We start from the raw sequence: 16,549 nt of genomic DNA, 5'->3' as shown, positions 1-16,549 counted from the left end.
CCCCGCTGAAGACAATGATGTGCATGCTTTCAGACGAGTTGGATAGAGGATCCCAAGTAATGTACCTGGATGCTATGGAGGCAAGAGTCATGTTCCAGAAAGACGTCACCTTGGAGTACACGGATGCCATCGAAGACTACCAATCTTGGCATCAGTTCGCTACTGTCGATCATCGCGAGGATGTCGAAGAGTTGGACGTCCCATGGTTGTCTGAGTCGTAGTAATGTCTTCCATGGCTTTGTCAAGCCATTTTGTCTCACACAGGTACATGTGCATTGTAATGTAACGTCTTGTCAATTGTAAGTTCAAGTGTTGATAGTTGGATGTAACAGTCATAGAGTAGATGAAGTGTCACGAGGGTAGATGAACTGTCACAAAGGGGAATGCCAAGGGTCACCCCACCCTTTGCTATAAATAGTCCCTCATAACTCATTGTAAAGGCTTTTTGTCAACCAAGCTTCGATAGGAGTATCTTAGAGAAAGATTGGATAGTATTGTAACGCGCCTTGGCTTCTCCATTGCGCAGAGCTAGTATATCTCTTTGGAGGAGCATGCGGTTGTGGCTATAACATTCCACTATTGGAACTAGTAGTTAGACATGGATGTATTGTATGACTGGAACTTACACTTCTTAATATAATAGAGCCAGCACGTTTTCATGCATATGTTGTTATTGTAGTTGGACTATTCTGGTTGTTGTAGCAATGTATGTTATTTAACTTATGTGTTTGTGTATGAACTATTTTGTATGCAATTGTATAAATCTTGTTGCAAATGTGTTGTTGGTTTAATCATCACTTTGGATTGCTCGCTATCTTGCTTTCCAGCTGGTGATGCATCTTTGCTTGTGTGTTCCCTTCCAAGCCGAGTACTATTACAGGTTTCCAAGGGGTGCACTCACCTCACTCTCCGTGTGTTAGAACCTCTCATGCACCTTCCTTGACTTGTCGTAGCTGTCACACCCTTGCTACCAATAGGGACATCTTACTTGCCTCTGTGCAAAATTGCGGTCAAGGCATTACCATACGACCCATTGTTGGGACTCCTACATCAAACAGTCTGAGGTCTGATTTGGACTTCTTACCGGGGAGATCCCCTAACATGTTGGTGGGTCCAACACCATCAAAAAGAGTATTATAAATAAGTTGTTACAAGAAAATTAGAAAACATGGCATAAAAAGTTGATATATGCACTATGGGTTGATAGTGTGAAAACTAAAAAGTCAATTTGTATGTCACATTTTCAATTGGTATATGGAACATATGTTATTTTTCTTACTTCCTTGGGTATTCTAGTAATGAAGTTGTTACAGGAAGCAGATGTAGAGCCAAATGACTTGCAAAGAAGAATAAATCAAATGATTCAATTGCAGCAAACAAGAGAGGAAGTATATAACAATACCTAAGCAATCCAGGATAAAATTAAGAATATTTTTTATTGAAGAACAAAGGATGAAGATTTTCAGGTTGGTTATCTGGTTCTAGAGTGGGATGCTCGAAATGAGGACAAAGTTAAACATGGAAAATTTGAAAATCTTTGGAAAGGACCATTCAAGATTGCAACTTTCCATGGGAGTAATGCATATTTGTTGCAAGATTTGAAGGGAGGATTTCTTGATGGAGGGCCTATAAATGGTAGGTTTCTCAAGCATTGCCTTGCCTAAAATTAGTTGGTTTTGATCACTTCATTATATATATCCATTTCAATTTCTAGTATTGCAGGTGTGGGCAATTTTCACCAGAATTTGAAGTTCGAGGACAAGGACCTAATATTTTGATGAGTAGCTGCAAATTTTTCAGGATGTAAAAGCCCATAGTCTATCATAGTAAGACATAGTCAGTCATGAGTCAGTCATGATTCAATTCAAGAGTCAATAAAATCCAAGGGAAAGGCACATGGTCTACGTTGTTCTTTGGCACCTCACAGGGAGGATTTCATCCCCATTGGAGCCAATGTTAGTGTCCAATGTTATAGTAATCAAATTCAAGCTTAGTCTTTTATATTATTTTGGTCAATTTGTAAAGTGCTAATATGATATCATAGAGCTCAAGACTTAGTGTCAATAGGATATGCTAAAGCTTGATTGGTAAATAAAGTCAAGTTGTCAAAGTTTTAAAAGGGTTTAGGTTTGATAAGTCTAGGGTAATGTATAATCCAAGTCATGAGTGAAAGTTAGTAGTGGGTCATTATTCTCTCATCATTCAAATAGATCAGTGGTGTCTTTTCGATTCAATTGCCAGGTCAAATAAAAGATTTCAATCATAATATTACCACTGCAAGTTGATGCTGCACTTTCCTTTTTTGTTGTGCATCTCTTTTTTGATGCGCTTCAATATTCCAAATTTGAAAAAGTAATCATTGCAATTAAAGGACGTTTTTGGATCGCATGGAAGATTGTAAATACATGATTGTCTCTCAAGAAGGCAAAGAGAAGGTTTCTTGTTCTCCTTAGATACTCTGAACAACAAAGGAGAGTTGTTGCACTTTGGCTGCAGGGGATCCATTGTGCTTCTGCAAGTTGGAGGTTTTCTCATACCATGATCACTCTGAGGTTCCAAATTTCTCTTTTCTAACATAATTCACATTGTGTGTTGTTAGTTTCATCCTCAGCAATTGAGAAGAGCGACCAGAAAAGCTTGCAACCTTGATAAACTTGAATTCCTTGTGTTTTCTCGTTGCACCTATGTATTGGAAAGTATGTTGCATATAAAGACAGCAAATTGTTGCATTTTATTTGATGGGTTGGGTTCTTGTTGTTTGAACTTGTTAATATAGGGGTTTTCCATCCATAATTTTCCATAAGCCCTCATCTAAACCCTAATTCCATAGTTGTTGCACCCTTGTTAGGCTAAGTTGTTGAGTATTGTAACTGCATTTCGAAACCCTAGAATTTCCTTTTCATTGTGAGCCATGACAACACTATACATGATGAATCATAGGGGGGGGACATAGTTAGGTTTGAGCCTCAAGACTTTGCCTTGATAAATTCAAATCTATCTATTAGGGTTGCATTTGAGCAGACTGGTTGCATCAGATTTTGTGAAAAGATACAGGGTTACAGTGTTCAACTAACCAAATAATTTGCTTTGAACTTCACTAGGGTAGAAGCCAAGATTGGATATTTGAGTTTCCCTTTGCATGGAGAACAATGGTTCAAGGGCATGCCTTTAGATATATCCAACTACAAATATTTCCTAAAGCCAAAGTATAAAAACAAAGAATATGGAGCTATTGTGCCAAGAGAATATCTTCTTGAACCCTGCAGCAAATTACTCAAGGTCATCCAAAGATATTTTACTTGTGAAGGAAGATTTGGGAGGGTTTATCAGTATCACTTCAGGTTGTTGATGCATTTTACAGGAAAAATCCCTTTAAGTCTACCTTCTTTATTTGTTTAGGACCATTGGTAAGATGGCAGATAAATTTCAGCGTAAGCAAAGTCAAGTGGAGCCCAAAGTATTTGATTTCTCCTTGATCAAATTGTTAGTGGTGGAAGAGTTGAGGAAGAAGAATCAGTCATGGCAAACATTTTTGGATTCATCCAAGTTGACAGATGAAATTTTAGATAGCCCCTGGAGTAGGAAAGATACACCTTCATCTATAGAAAAGGATGTTCAACTAGTAGTAGAGTTCAGTTAAAATGTCACACACTTCAGTTGATCAATCTGACAGGAAAATGGGAAAAAAACTTCATTTCTCTCCTGAGGTGGTGGAGGTTTCCAAGAAACCTCTCACAAGAGTTGTTGCAAAGAGGTTACCCACTGAGAAAACACTTGAACAACATACTAAATCTCAAGGCACCATATCAGAGAATGTTGATTTAGATGACAAGGATAAGGATATTATGGAACTACAGGAACAATTGAAAAGGGATCATTTGGTCATTGCTCAGCTTCAACATGACAACAGGGAGTTGAAGAAGAAAATTTTGGAGAAGGCAACTAAAGTTGATGAAGCAAAACCTGTGGTGAATACAAACCCACTTTCCACCAAGTATAAAGGTAAAATAAAGGTAGAAACAGAGCACATTTAGGAGCTAGAGACCTCACAGTCAAGGGTCCCTATGACCAGATCTTCAACTAAGAAATTGGAGCTACAGAAGGAAAGTTTGATCAAAGGAGATTCAATGCATGAAAAGAAGAAGGCTGAGTTGGATGAATGGAAGCACACTTTCCATAGGCTAAGGAAACAATTGAAGAAATATCAAGATGAAATTACCAGGCTTAGAGTAAAAGATGAAAGTGTGAAACAGAAGATACATGACCACTTGAATATTTGTGACCCAGCCATTAGGGGATTTTTGAGGTATAAAATGGGCCTCCTAAGGAAATTATAAAATAATAGTGCAAATAATAAAATAAGATTAGATGACATCATCAAATTTTAGAGGGAAAAAAGAAAAAACCATTTTTTCAACTCGTATTTTCAACTTATCTCCCTATGGGTTTACTCAAATTTCGAGTGGAAACACTCGTTGGATGCATAATTTGATTCCTCATCCAAGGAGTACCCATGTTGCATACTTTTGATGGACCCTGCTACATGAAAACTACGAAATACATGAAAAACGTAATTGCAATCACATTTTTTTCATGTATTTCTCATTTTTGGTGTAGAGGGGTCCATCAAAAGCATGCAACATGGGTACTATTTGGATGAGGAATTAAATTTTTCATCCAACGAGTACTCCCACTCAAAATTTGAGTAAAACCTTAGGGAGATAAGTTGAAAATACGAGTTGAAAAAGTAGTTTTATTATTTTATTATTTTTTAATCTTTTTACATTTTTACTCCAAAAATGGTGAATCATCCCCCATGGTTGACATCATCACCTTGAATCCTATTGGTTCTTATAAAGTTTATTTTGGTTGTACATTTTTCTTAGGAGGCCCATTTTAGACCTCAAAAGTCCCCTAATGATTGTTTGAAGCTAAGTATATGTTGAAGAGAACTCTGCGCCTACACAGACAACTCAAGAACATTTTCAAACAAAATCTCACTTCGAAAAAGGAGCTGAGGGCTACAAAACAACAATTTCAGGAGGCATTGCAAGAAAACCAGAAGGAAGAAACAGGAAATCTAGACTTGTTGGTTGAGGCAACAAATGTTTGACTTTAGACAGGAAACCAAGATGAATTCTACTTTTTTCCTTTTTGTTTGAAGTGCATTATCCTATATCAATCATACCCTCTTGATTTTTGGAATTGTTTTGTAAAGGAAGCAAGTGACACAGTAATGTAGCAAATTTGTTGTGTTATTATTAAAAGTATGAAATTTTTATAAAAGGACCGAGATTTTGGCACTTATTCTTGTCTATGGAGGCTCTAATAGGTTGTTAAAGTTGTCAACATCATCAGCGAATTGTTTTCCTCAGCTAGAGACCCCAACACTTATTCAAATATATACATGTGAAAATTTGTTGTGCTCAGTCGTTGCACTTCTGTAGCAGGTGATGTTTTTCAAGGATGGGAGGTTACAGTTTGAACAGATGTTATCCAATAGGTATTTCATGTTTTTCAGGTTGACTTTCACATGTGTGACTCATTCAAAGCCTAGGAGGTGATCAAAATATTGCAAATCATAAGCTCGTTGCATTTTTTGCTGCGTTTTTGCTGAAGAAGGAAGTAGCACAGCAAATTCGCTGCGCGTCCACACAGTCAACAGTTTGACCTTGAAATTCGAATCCAAGCCTCATGAAATTGATTCTCATGGTTATGAAAATTTCCTTGAGGTGTTTTGGGGGTTCAAGCCTCATATTTATGCATGTATTCAATGTAATTTATTAAATATTTCCTCAGTCAAAACAGTTCCCTAATTTCTAGAAAGTAGTTCTATATTTGTTGCTACAAGCAGAAACTGAATCTTTTTGGGCAATTTGGTTCCTAAAGGGAGGAAATAATAGTTTTTTATCTATATATGATGTATTTTTAACTAAGAAAAGGGTGGGTCAGTGTGTGATAGAGAAAGACATTGTGCATTGTATAGTTTCATTTAAAAATTCCAGTGAATGATGAAGGCCGAAGTCTACTTGTTCAGGGATTCATGTGTCAGTCTCTTATGGTGATGTTCATCTCCTATTTATGTTTCTTTATCTTTTGTTATAGCCATGCTTAAATGCTATGTGTTCAATGTTTACTTAAGAAAAAAGTATTTCAGAATTCACTTTCAGGTGCTCTGCTAAAGATAACTAAATATTTTAGTGTTTTTTTCCTCCATCATAATATCTAAAATTCATCCTCAACTAGATGCTTTAGGTATTATCAATTTCATTACTCTTCTACTCACCTCTCTACAATGAAATTTGACAAAGACACCATAAGGATTGCCTACCTTGCCTCTATTCAAGAATCCTTCATTTTCCCATTTGTTCACTGAAAATCATTAGCTTGAGTTGACTCCATGCCCAATGGACTTTTCCTCTCCCCTACCATCAAACTGTTAAAATTATTCTACCTTGATCTATAGACCTAACCTAAAATCCAAAATATTCATAAGAGAGAGCCCTCTCTGGGTTTGGAAAGGTTAGCTTCCAAACCTAAATTTTGATTTGTGGTTACCTTTGGGTTCCTCTGCTCGGCCTGGAGGAATTACGAAGTGCTAACACCTACAAGGATATTACCTATATATTGATCAACCAATGACCATTCCTAGAATGAGATTACATTTATTCTTAGTAATGTGTGTCTCAATGTGACAATAGGGATTTCATCCAGCTTTTTAACCAATTTCAAGAATGTGAACTTGCTTCTTTTTTCTATTAAAGCTTTTAAGCATAATAGAAAACTTTAGACATGATTATTAAAAAACTCATATAAAATATTCTGGAACAACCACTACAACCAATAGTTTCTTTTTCCTATTAAAACTTTTGAGCATAATAGAAAGGTTTAGACATGATTATTAAAAAACTCATATAAAATATATGATTTTATTATAGTGAAGTCATTTGATACAATGAGTTGAACCCTTTTTATTTGTGACTATATAGTTTCACTACCCAATCTCCACAAACTACCAACACTAACTATTATCTATTAACTTAATTGATCACTTAATAAGTATGATCTTCATCGCACATCACTAAAATATATATTATGACTGAAAATATATTATTAAAACACTCTTAATATAGAATTGAGTATTACTTATTCCAACACCTTCTCTTCATATTAAATGCAAGTTTCCTTTTAATATTACAAATTCACTTTTTAAAATAATAATAATAATAAAAACATCTTTCAAAAACTTTTCTATCACCCTGAGAAAAGTAGAATTCTCAACTTCTTTCTAAATTCTCAATCAATTTAAACAAATATCCCTATTAAATTAAACTTTTTATAATTTTCTCATCCTCAAAACTTTAACCACTTAAAATACATCATCTATTATCATCTTTGTTAGGTTTATAAATCTCCTCACATAATCATCTTTTGTTTCATAAGATTTAACATAAACCCAAAACCATAACTCTTTTCACCCTTTTCTAAAATATTCTCGTAACCTATAAAAGATTCTGGAACAGCCTGCAACCAACATGTAATCTATTCAAGAATGATGTGATTCTCTGATAATAATCATAATCCCTTAGAATATATCTTTCCGAAAATAGAGACTTTTATATTTGTGTTGTGCGAAGAATAAAAAATCCTTGTGTCTATGAAGGCCTTTGTAACCAAATAAAATATCTCTATTTGAATGAATAATATATAGATATACACGCTGATCTCGAGAATCCTCAATTCAACTGCGAATTTCCCTTCCATTCACGGATCTTCTGCGTTCCTTCTCCAATGGTGGATTTATGTTTTCTCTGCCGTGCTACATTGAGACACTCCCTCTCATTGGGTTGAAACAGTTTTTTTAATTTAAATGGACTTATTTATGAGGTGTAGATTAGTTAGTTTGTATGCGTTTAGTTTCGGCCAGGGCACAGGGTGTTCAAATATCGTGAGAGAGGATTGAGGATTGAAGCCACTTGATGAAATTAAACTTTCCAAAAGACATCAAGGCAAGCTTCACACAATCCTGATGATAAGCATCCTCTATGCACAAATTTTAATTTAAAAATACCTCTATACAAAACTTACACGTATGTCTGAATGAATGAGAGCCAGCTCTACTCCATGCCTATCTTTGCATTCACTGGCGTCAAATAATTATGACGGCAGTCTAAAGATTAAAATGGTGTTATTTACAGGTTCATAGTGCTTTACTTGACAGTTTCAAACTTTTTAGATTTTGGATGGCCTATAATGCAGTGAGATGGCCAACAAACCTGGTTTCCCAATGGGCAAGTTGAGGCCATTTGACCATGGATGTTAATTTTGTATTCCCTGCCTATTTTTTAAAATGGAATGAAAAGGAATTGTCAAGCTTACATAAAAAATAATGGTGTTGTTTAAGTATTATATGCTTTGGCTTTTTAGTGGGATTAAGTGATGGTGAGATTGTACTGTTCCTTTGTTGACAATTCAAACTTCAAGTCTCACAAATTTCTATTAAAGTTAAAACAAAAATGACAAAATAAAAATATGCCCAAAAGACACCCAAAAAAATAGAAGATTTTAGGAATCAAGAAAACAGAGTTTGTGATCGAGGCACAATCTTTATTGACCGCTTTCGCCTCTATTTGTCAGGGATCATTGAGGCACAATTTTTATTGACTTCTTAGTTATTTAGTTCTATATGCAGAGAGAGCTTCAGAAGAGCCAAAATGGTGGTGGAGGGCAGTGTGGAAAGCCAAAGGTCCAGCAAAAGCCATAATATTTATGTGGTTCCTAAAGGAGAAGAAGGTCCCCACCTAGGATGTCCTACAACAATGTTATGCCAATGGGTCAGGATAGTGCTCCCTCTATACGAGAAGCAAAAAAACAAATGAACATGATTTCAAGCAGTGCCCTTTCTTCAAGTAGGTGTGGGACGCCTACAAGTAAGCGACATGTCTCAACTGAATCTAGGAAGGGAAAATCTGGAAGTAGCATGGAAAGAATGGCACTTTGATTTGATTACTCATGCATATATAGCCCTTCCACTAATCATATGCTAAGGTGTCTGCCTAGTGTTATCACTCTATAATTTTTGAGGTTGCAGAGTAAATCACAGAGGTAACCTTAGAACCACTTTGGAAACTGGAAATCCAACCTTTCCAGTTTCAGAGAGGGATCTCTCATTATGATTTAGCTTTGTTTTATTGATTATATTAGGCTAGTTATCATGTTCAGGTTTGGATTTTTGTATTGTTGGGTTGAGATAGTGGAATTAGGCCATTGTCAATGGAGTCACAGGTTTAGGTTGATCAAACACAAAGTTTACAGGCTAAACTTACAGGGTAGGGTAGGCAAGTTCACTAGATCCTTTAAAATCTATGGTGTGGAGGAGAAGAAAAGGATTCAGCAATCCAATTAAAAGTAGAGCAATTAAGAATTATGTTTTAAATTTTCAGTTTAAAACATAGAAATTATTTATAAGTCAGATACATAGTATACTTTTAAAAAAATTATGTTTGTACTCTTCTTAGAATAATTTAGATTTCAGAAACATATATGAAAAACAACGAAAACAGTGAACAAAGAAAGATGCACTTCACCAATGAAATTGACACAATAATCCTGCAATGCTTGAGTTGTATTACTGAGATATGATCAAAAATAGCTCTGTGAGATTCTTTACAACATAATTCCTTTCTTCAAAACTAAGCCCAACACTGATACTTTGATTTTTGAAGTACTTATACAAAAATATTTACAAAATATCTTGATTCAAAAGATCAATATGGAATCCTATTAATGTCTAAAACTTATAACAAAATTATAACAAAATAATAGGAATATTCAAACTGTTGAATGTTGGCTTGAGGAAGATTGTTGATGACTAGACCTCAAAATCTGTTGTGTTGTTTGCCTTGTTGTCCAATTACGAATTACTCCAGTAATTCGCACAATTTCTCCCACCTATCTTCACTTGGGATTGAAAACTTAATCAACTTCTTGTAGCTTTCATCCACATCTGTGTATTTATGAAAAGTTGGCTTGATGACAAATAGGTGCTTGACCTCATGACTGATAAATAAATCAAAATCTAATGCCTCCATGAATGCCTTCCCTGTGATATGCCCTTTGATCCCTGCAAACTTTGATTTGTCTTGGGCAATCTTGATTAATCTATCCTGGTAATTTGTTAGGCTCATGAGCTAATTTTTTGTATTTGTTAACTTTGGTAGACTTTTCTTGTTCAACACCTGCAACTTCTTGTGGAATCTGTCTATGCTGATTTCTAAATTCTGGCATTTTTTATCCAGCTAATTCATAAGAGTCCTTTTGGTCTGCATCCTTTTCACCTCCAGGTGGTCTATACTTTGCCCTGAATTCCCAGCTCCTGTAGTTCTTGTCTGTTCTTGGAATTTAGAAATTTGATGAGGGTTGTAGCTTCCCTAGGTTTCTGCCCCAAGTCTATTCTAGTTTGCCTGATTACTTCTTTGGATTTTTGCAATAACTCCTGTTGTTCAAAAATGATCTGTATAGAAGGCCATATCTCTATGATGGCTTCACCAATTTCAATCCATATATGTTCTCTGGCTTGGGCCAGACTATGACCCATCACTGATTCACTATGTAACTGCTCAATTTTTAGATTTAATTGATGGGTTTTCTGTAACTCTGCCACATAAAAATTATCAATCTTTAACTTTTGTTCTGACAGTGTCTTAATTTGAGCTTTTAGCTTTGCAATTTCCTACTCCTGGATAGTTAGACTGTCCATGGCTCTGACCAATTCACTTGTTGAATCTGTTGTAGTTGTTGATGTAGATGCAGAAGCTCTTGTAGTTGTGGTCACTGCAATTGGAACTGTAGTAAGAGGAACTATGGCCAGTTGTTATGCCTGCTCTTTTTCTTTGAGCAGTTTCTCTAACTCTATCTCCATGTCTCTGATTTGGCTATTTAGCTCGATGACTATCCTAAACATATCCTCTTTCTGCTTCTCACTCTCTCCTAGCTCCTTGGCCTGTGGATCCTCCATAGTAGGCAGCTTCAATTGTTTTCTCAAGGTTGCTATATCAACATCCTTTTTCTTCAGAATTTCTTCAACTGCCTTGATACCTTTGGGACTATATCCCAGCTTTATCACCAAGTGCTCCAGTGACTTGATTCTAGTATCCTTAGCTAAGGATGAAACCTTCTCTAATTTGAGTTGGGACTATACATTATTTAGTGATACCTGTAATTTAGAAGCAGACATAGCAGTGTTAGTGAGTGTGGAATACATCATCTCACTTGTTTGTCTGTGCAGGTCCATCTTGTCTATGGGATGAATATGATGTGCATCAAAAGTGAACACAAGTTCCTTGTAATCTGCAAATGACCTAGGAGCTGGTACTTTGGCTTCGAGAAATGCTATCTGCATTTTTCCCTTCTCTGAACAGTAATATGTCCTAAGAGACCACTGTTTGTTTCTAGAACTGTGTATAAGTGGAGGCTTTTAGCATTTCATTCCTTTGCTTAATTTCCTTGTATTTGGAAAAAATGTTGGGCTTAGTAGTGTCTTGAGCCAAATTGATTGTCTTTGGTGTCTCTGGAGGATCTCTGGAAGTAGATGAAGACGGAGATCCTATGAAGATATCCTCCTCTCTGCTAGACACATGAGGACCTATCTTTACAATAGTCTAAAGTTCTTCTCTATCCTGTTGAAAGAAATTGCAGAGTTGGTTTTCTGCTTCTTAATATAAACTAAGAAATCCTTTGCTCTTATTTCCATCACTGGGGAAGATTTTTCTTCTCTTGCTCTCTTCTCATGTTTCTCTTTAGGTATGGGTGTTTGAGTGGTTGTAGTAGAGAGAACCTGCTCCTTTGCCTCCTGTAGTGTGTTTTCCACCCATTGAGTCTGGTTCATGTACTGCTCGATTTCTGGTCGAGGAGTATGTGAATAAGGTGTGGTCTTTTGCTCCACCCTTAACTTTTAGATAAAACCAAAGGGTCATATGACCACGTGAAAATCAATTTAAAATTCATTTGCTTCAGTAACAAATTTGCTTCCTTACCAACTGAACTGGTATTGCAGACAAAAGGTCCCACTTTGGCTTTAATCTTGAACTGGGCCTTCTTCTTGGCTACCACGAAATCTAGGTCATCCATGTGAATCATCTGTCGAATGTACTATAATGAGAAAAGTCTCATATGCACAAATTTGGATAGTTTATAAGGTGGCAACTCACACCCATATATTTGAATTTTGTATGTCTGGTAAAAATACCAGTCCCCTGTCTTTACTTGATCACTGAGATGTAGAATCTTCTGAATGCCTTCACCTATCCTGGGCTCCACATCACTATGTAGGGGACATATCACTATATATTAGAACTGGTCCACAAATTTTATGAAAGAAAATTTTGTGGAATTCTTTCTCACCAAGGATGTACATTGTATGACTGACTGAGCATTTCCCTACTCATCCATCTTCTGCAAGGTGAAAGAGAATTTGCCTACTTGTTGATGAATAAACATGTACACTAAAACAGAAGAGTATTTGAAAGCTCCCTATGTAGAAAATCTAACAAACTAATCATGTATAGCCTCTAAAATAAATTGACTGTAATTAAAAATAATTGGTTTCTCACCAGTGGTGAAAATTGATAAGAAGCCAACCATGGCCTCATCAACCCACTAGTTAGAGTGATAACTAAGAATGTAAGAAATGATGGAAATAATCTGCTTAGTTCCCTCAAGGAACATGGAAGATGAATATGGAGGATTGGTTTTCGGTAATTGGGCATCTTTAGGCAGAAAAATTTCAAAGATCTTGGCTCTCTGGGGAAAAGTTAAATTCTTGTAGAGCTTTGTGAGAGAGTCTACTAACAATGGTTTAGCTAACTCTGGGATAGTTACCAGGAGCATTTGAGTGATGGCTTCAGCTATGATACTGATCAAAACTTCACCATTGCGACTTACGATAGCTCTCTGAGAGGGGACATAACTCAATTGGCACCAAGAAACAAACTCAGGGAAGAAATGGGTTTGTGGGAACATAAACTGAGGTAGGGTAGACTCCCACAGATTAATTTCATCGCTTTGGTCAAGGAATTTTTGTTTTAACCAACTGTGAAGTTCAAACAAGTCAAATTCATAGTTGGTTTCAGCAATTTTATACTGCAGGTCTAACAAGGGTACATGATCTAAGTCTACAAGTGGGGGCAACATAGGGTTCTCTTCTGGCTTCTTTCCCTTTTCTTTGGGGAGTTTCATTTTGGGCGGCATGATGAATTGTTGAAACGAGGAAAGGTCACGGATTACCTGGAATAGGAAAAAGATGGAAAGATGTTGAACTGGGTCCCTGATGACAGTCTAAAACAGTAATGGTTGGGAAAATCAAACAGGCTACTTATCATATGGCACGATGAAGGAAAGGAATTTTATGTTTTCTGATCATTATATAGAGTAATTTCACAATTACCATTAATTTTGTTACCATTAACAGGGGAGCGGGTCCGTTGCACAAGAGCGAAAGGTAGTTAATGCCGCAACCGCTCGCTGACATGGCGAGAGGGGCGCCAGGTGGAAGCATAGGATTGGGAGGAAATAAGTCATCGGAATGACTTTTAACAGTCAGGAGTAGTCATGGGAGTGGGGTCCGCGAGGGTGAGGTGGCGGAGAGCGCATGGAGGGAAGGTGGGGACAGGAGGTCGACGTGGTGGGTGATGAGTGGAAGTGGCGAAACGTCAATAGCATGAGACTTTTTGCAGGGGGGAGTGCGATGAGAGAAAATTGAAGGGGGGGGGGGGGTGTGAAACGTCAAGAGGCTACTACATATCAGGAGTTTCGGACCCCCCCCAACCATGGAAAAAGCAAAGTTGGGCTCAGGGCACCCGAAAACATTCCCCCGTTGTTGATCCGGGTGGGGGACGATCTCAGCCATTCGTTTTCTTCTAAAGTGCTATCTTGGGCTAAAATACATATTTCCAACTTTATTACAAGTGCATTAAAACGTGATTAACCCTTACTTAAGGTAAGGTTAATCAAAAAATAACTTTCCCTAAAAATTATTCAGAAACAATTCCATGTTGCATTTGAACTAGCTTAGCGCACTTTTACTGATTTTTCCTATCAATTAATCACGATTAAACCAAGTGATTAATTTATTCACTAACCTAACCTATTGTATTCATAGCCTAATCACGATTAAACAGTGTGATTAGCTCAACTAGGGGGACATTTTCAAACATATTTTTTGTTTTTTGTTTTTTGTTTTTTTCCTTTTTTCTTTTCTTTTCCTTTCATTTCTTTATTCTATATTTTTTCTCCCCTACAATTTATTGCCTTTTCTATATGCATATTTTTATTCTTTTGGAAATAAATTTCAACCATGAAACATTATTTACATTTTTCAAATATAAAATCATCGGGTAAAAACAACTCCTCCTATGAAATATAGGACCCTAATCCCTAGCACGCAATAAAGCCATTTTTTAGGACAATTTGTCAATCCATGAGCATATTGTAACAAAAGCTCTTGCAATTCTTGCTCATTTTCCTTGAGAAAAAGGTACCAATTCTCCTACAAAGCCATGGGCTTATTTTGATGTTGCATCCAATGATACATCAAATACGAGTGGAGGTAGTTTTGTACTCTTTCAGTTTGATAGACATTCTTCTCTTGCAAAAATGGGATTCAGTTGAGGAACAAGTAACCAGACATAATTATTTTCATGTAAAAATTTATTGGCTTATTCAAAAGAAAAAAGATGAACCTAATTTCAAGTTTACAGAGACTCAGTGCTCGTATAAGCATGGGTAAATAGATCTCAAACATGCAGAAACTTACTTTTAATCCCTATTCTCGAAGATTTATGGAAGATAAAGATTCGTTCAATTTCTTTGAATGCTCTCAAATATGCAAGGAGCGGAATGCATTGGTAGACAAACTTTCCAAAACAGGTTGACCATGAAACAAGGTCTTTGGCACATACAGGAGCAAAGTAAAGGTTCTTCATATGAGTTCTATCATCACTCATTCATAGGGCAAGCTAATCAAACTAATAGGTTTTAATATTTGTCTTTTTTGTTGTATGCCTCACACAAAATAATATGATATTTCCTTTAGAGCATTTGATAATTTTTTTTCTTTCAAATTTAAAAGATGAAAACATGGTGTTTCTCACTAATTGTCAATGTAAAAAGAAAAATGTATATTTTAAACATCTCATAGCTCAACTAGAACATGTATGGTCGGTCTTCTAACAACTTTCAATAACATGTCCTTAAACCTATCACACTTCTTGGAATGCAAGAGGAGTGCGTCTACAAAATGTAATTTTGAATCGTTTTTAAAAGAATGAAAATTCTAGTTTTTTTTCTAGTGGAAAAAAAAAATTGTTACATGAATCAATTTAAATTTGTTTTAATGTGATATGTATATTACAATTTTAATGAAGAGAAATTGTTTGTAATTTTATTAATAAAAGCAAAATTACAATACAACAAATTGAATTGAATAGATTCATTATTTTTATTACTTTTTGCATTTAGTACTTTTTTAATTCAGCTAACATATGCTTTACTATTATTATTAGTGTTTGATCTAATGCTTCATTTTATGAACACTACAACATCTCTCCCATATTAAGTTGACATTTAAATGTTTACATTCATTTAAAAACAATACAACATCTTTCAACTACATAGCTCCTCTCAACACAATAAATTGATTTAACAATATGTATTCATTTAATTGGCATAATAAACTTTAAAATAAACAAATGTAATAAGAATGTAAAATCCTATAAGTCATGCTACATTAATGCTAGTATATGCTCCTAAGCTTGATTTTAATTTTGTCATGGTTTATTTCTCTAATTCTATTGGGATTTACTTCGAAGAGTTCTAAGAACATTTCAAACATGCTAAACACTAGTATGATTGTTGCTCTTTTATCTCTATCTTTCTACTTTTTATGTGATTTTGTCCTCTTATTGATCTCTCTATTTATGGATGGACAAGAGCGAGCTTATAAACAATGTTGGCATGACATATAACAAATGGATGGGATAGAATCTATGATGAATCAATGCAACCCCAATCTTGAAGCAAACAAATATGAGAAGCACAAAATTTACTTGGTCAAATAATATTAATGTAAAAGAAATACATTATTGCATATTGAATATAATTAACTTTGTATTGATTTCCAAAAAATTTACGAAAGGTGTTATAGATGCATCATCCAATACTGCGTATGCACTATTTTACAACCTCTACCGCACAAGATCTTGTATAGCATTATATAAGTAATAGATGACACAACCATGAAGAGACATAGTATACAGATTTGCTTTAAGTTCACTCTCAAAACAAGAAAAAAAGAGCCATGCACTAGAGAGAGATGGATAGTTAGAGAGACTACACCATTTTATTTATATTTTATTATACCCGTCTTTGAAATTAAGGAAATGGGTAGTTTGTGGAATTCTTAGGAAAGGCCATGTGGCATGTTAAGAGCATGCATATTTAACCTTGCCTTTTTGGGTATTTAAGGGTGCATTCATTCGTTCCTCTTTCATTG

The sequence above is a fragment of the Pinus tabuliformis genome, chromosome 6 (genome assembly GCF_031772625.1).
Source record: "Pinus tabuliformis cultivar Carrire ecotype Pingquan chromosome 6, CPIR1, whole genome shotgun sequence".
Classification (NCBI taxonomy): domain Eukaryota; kingdom Viridiplantae; phylum Streptophyta; class Pinopsida; order Pinales; family Pinaceae; genus Pinus; species Pinus tabuliformis.
This window is presented reverse-complemented; position numbering follows the sequence as displayed.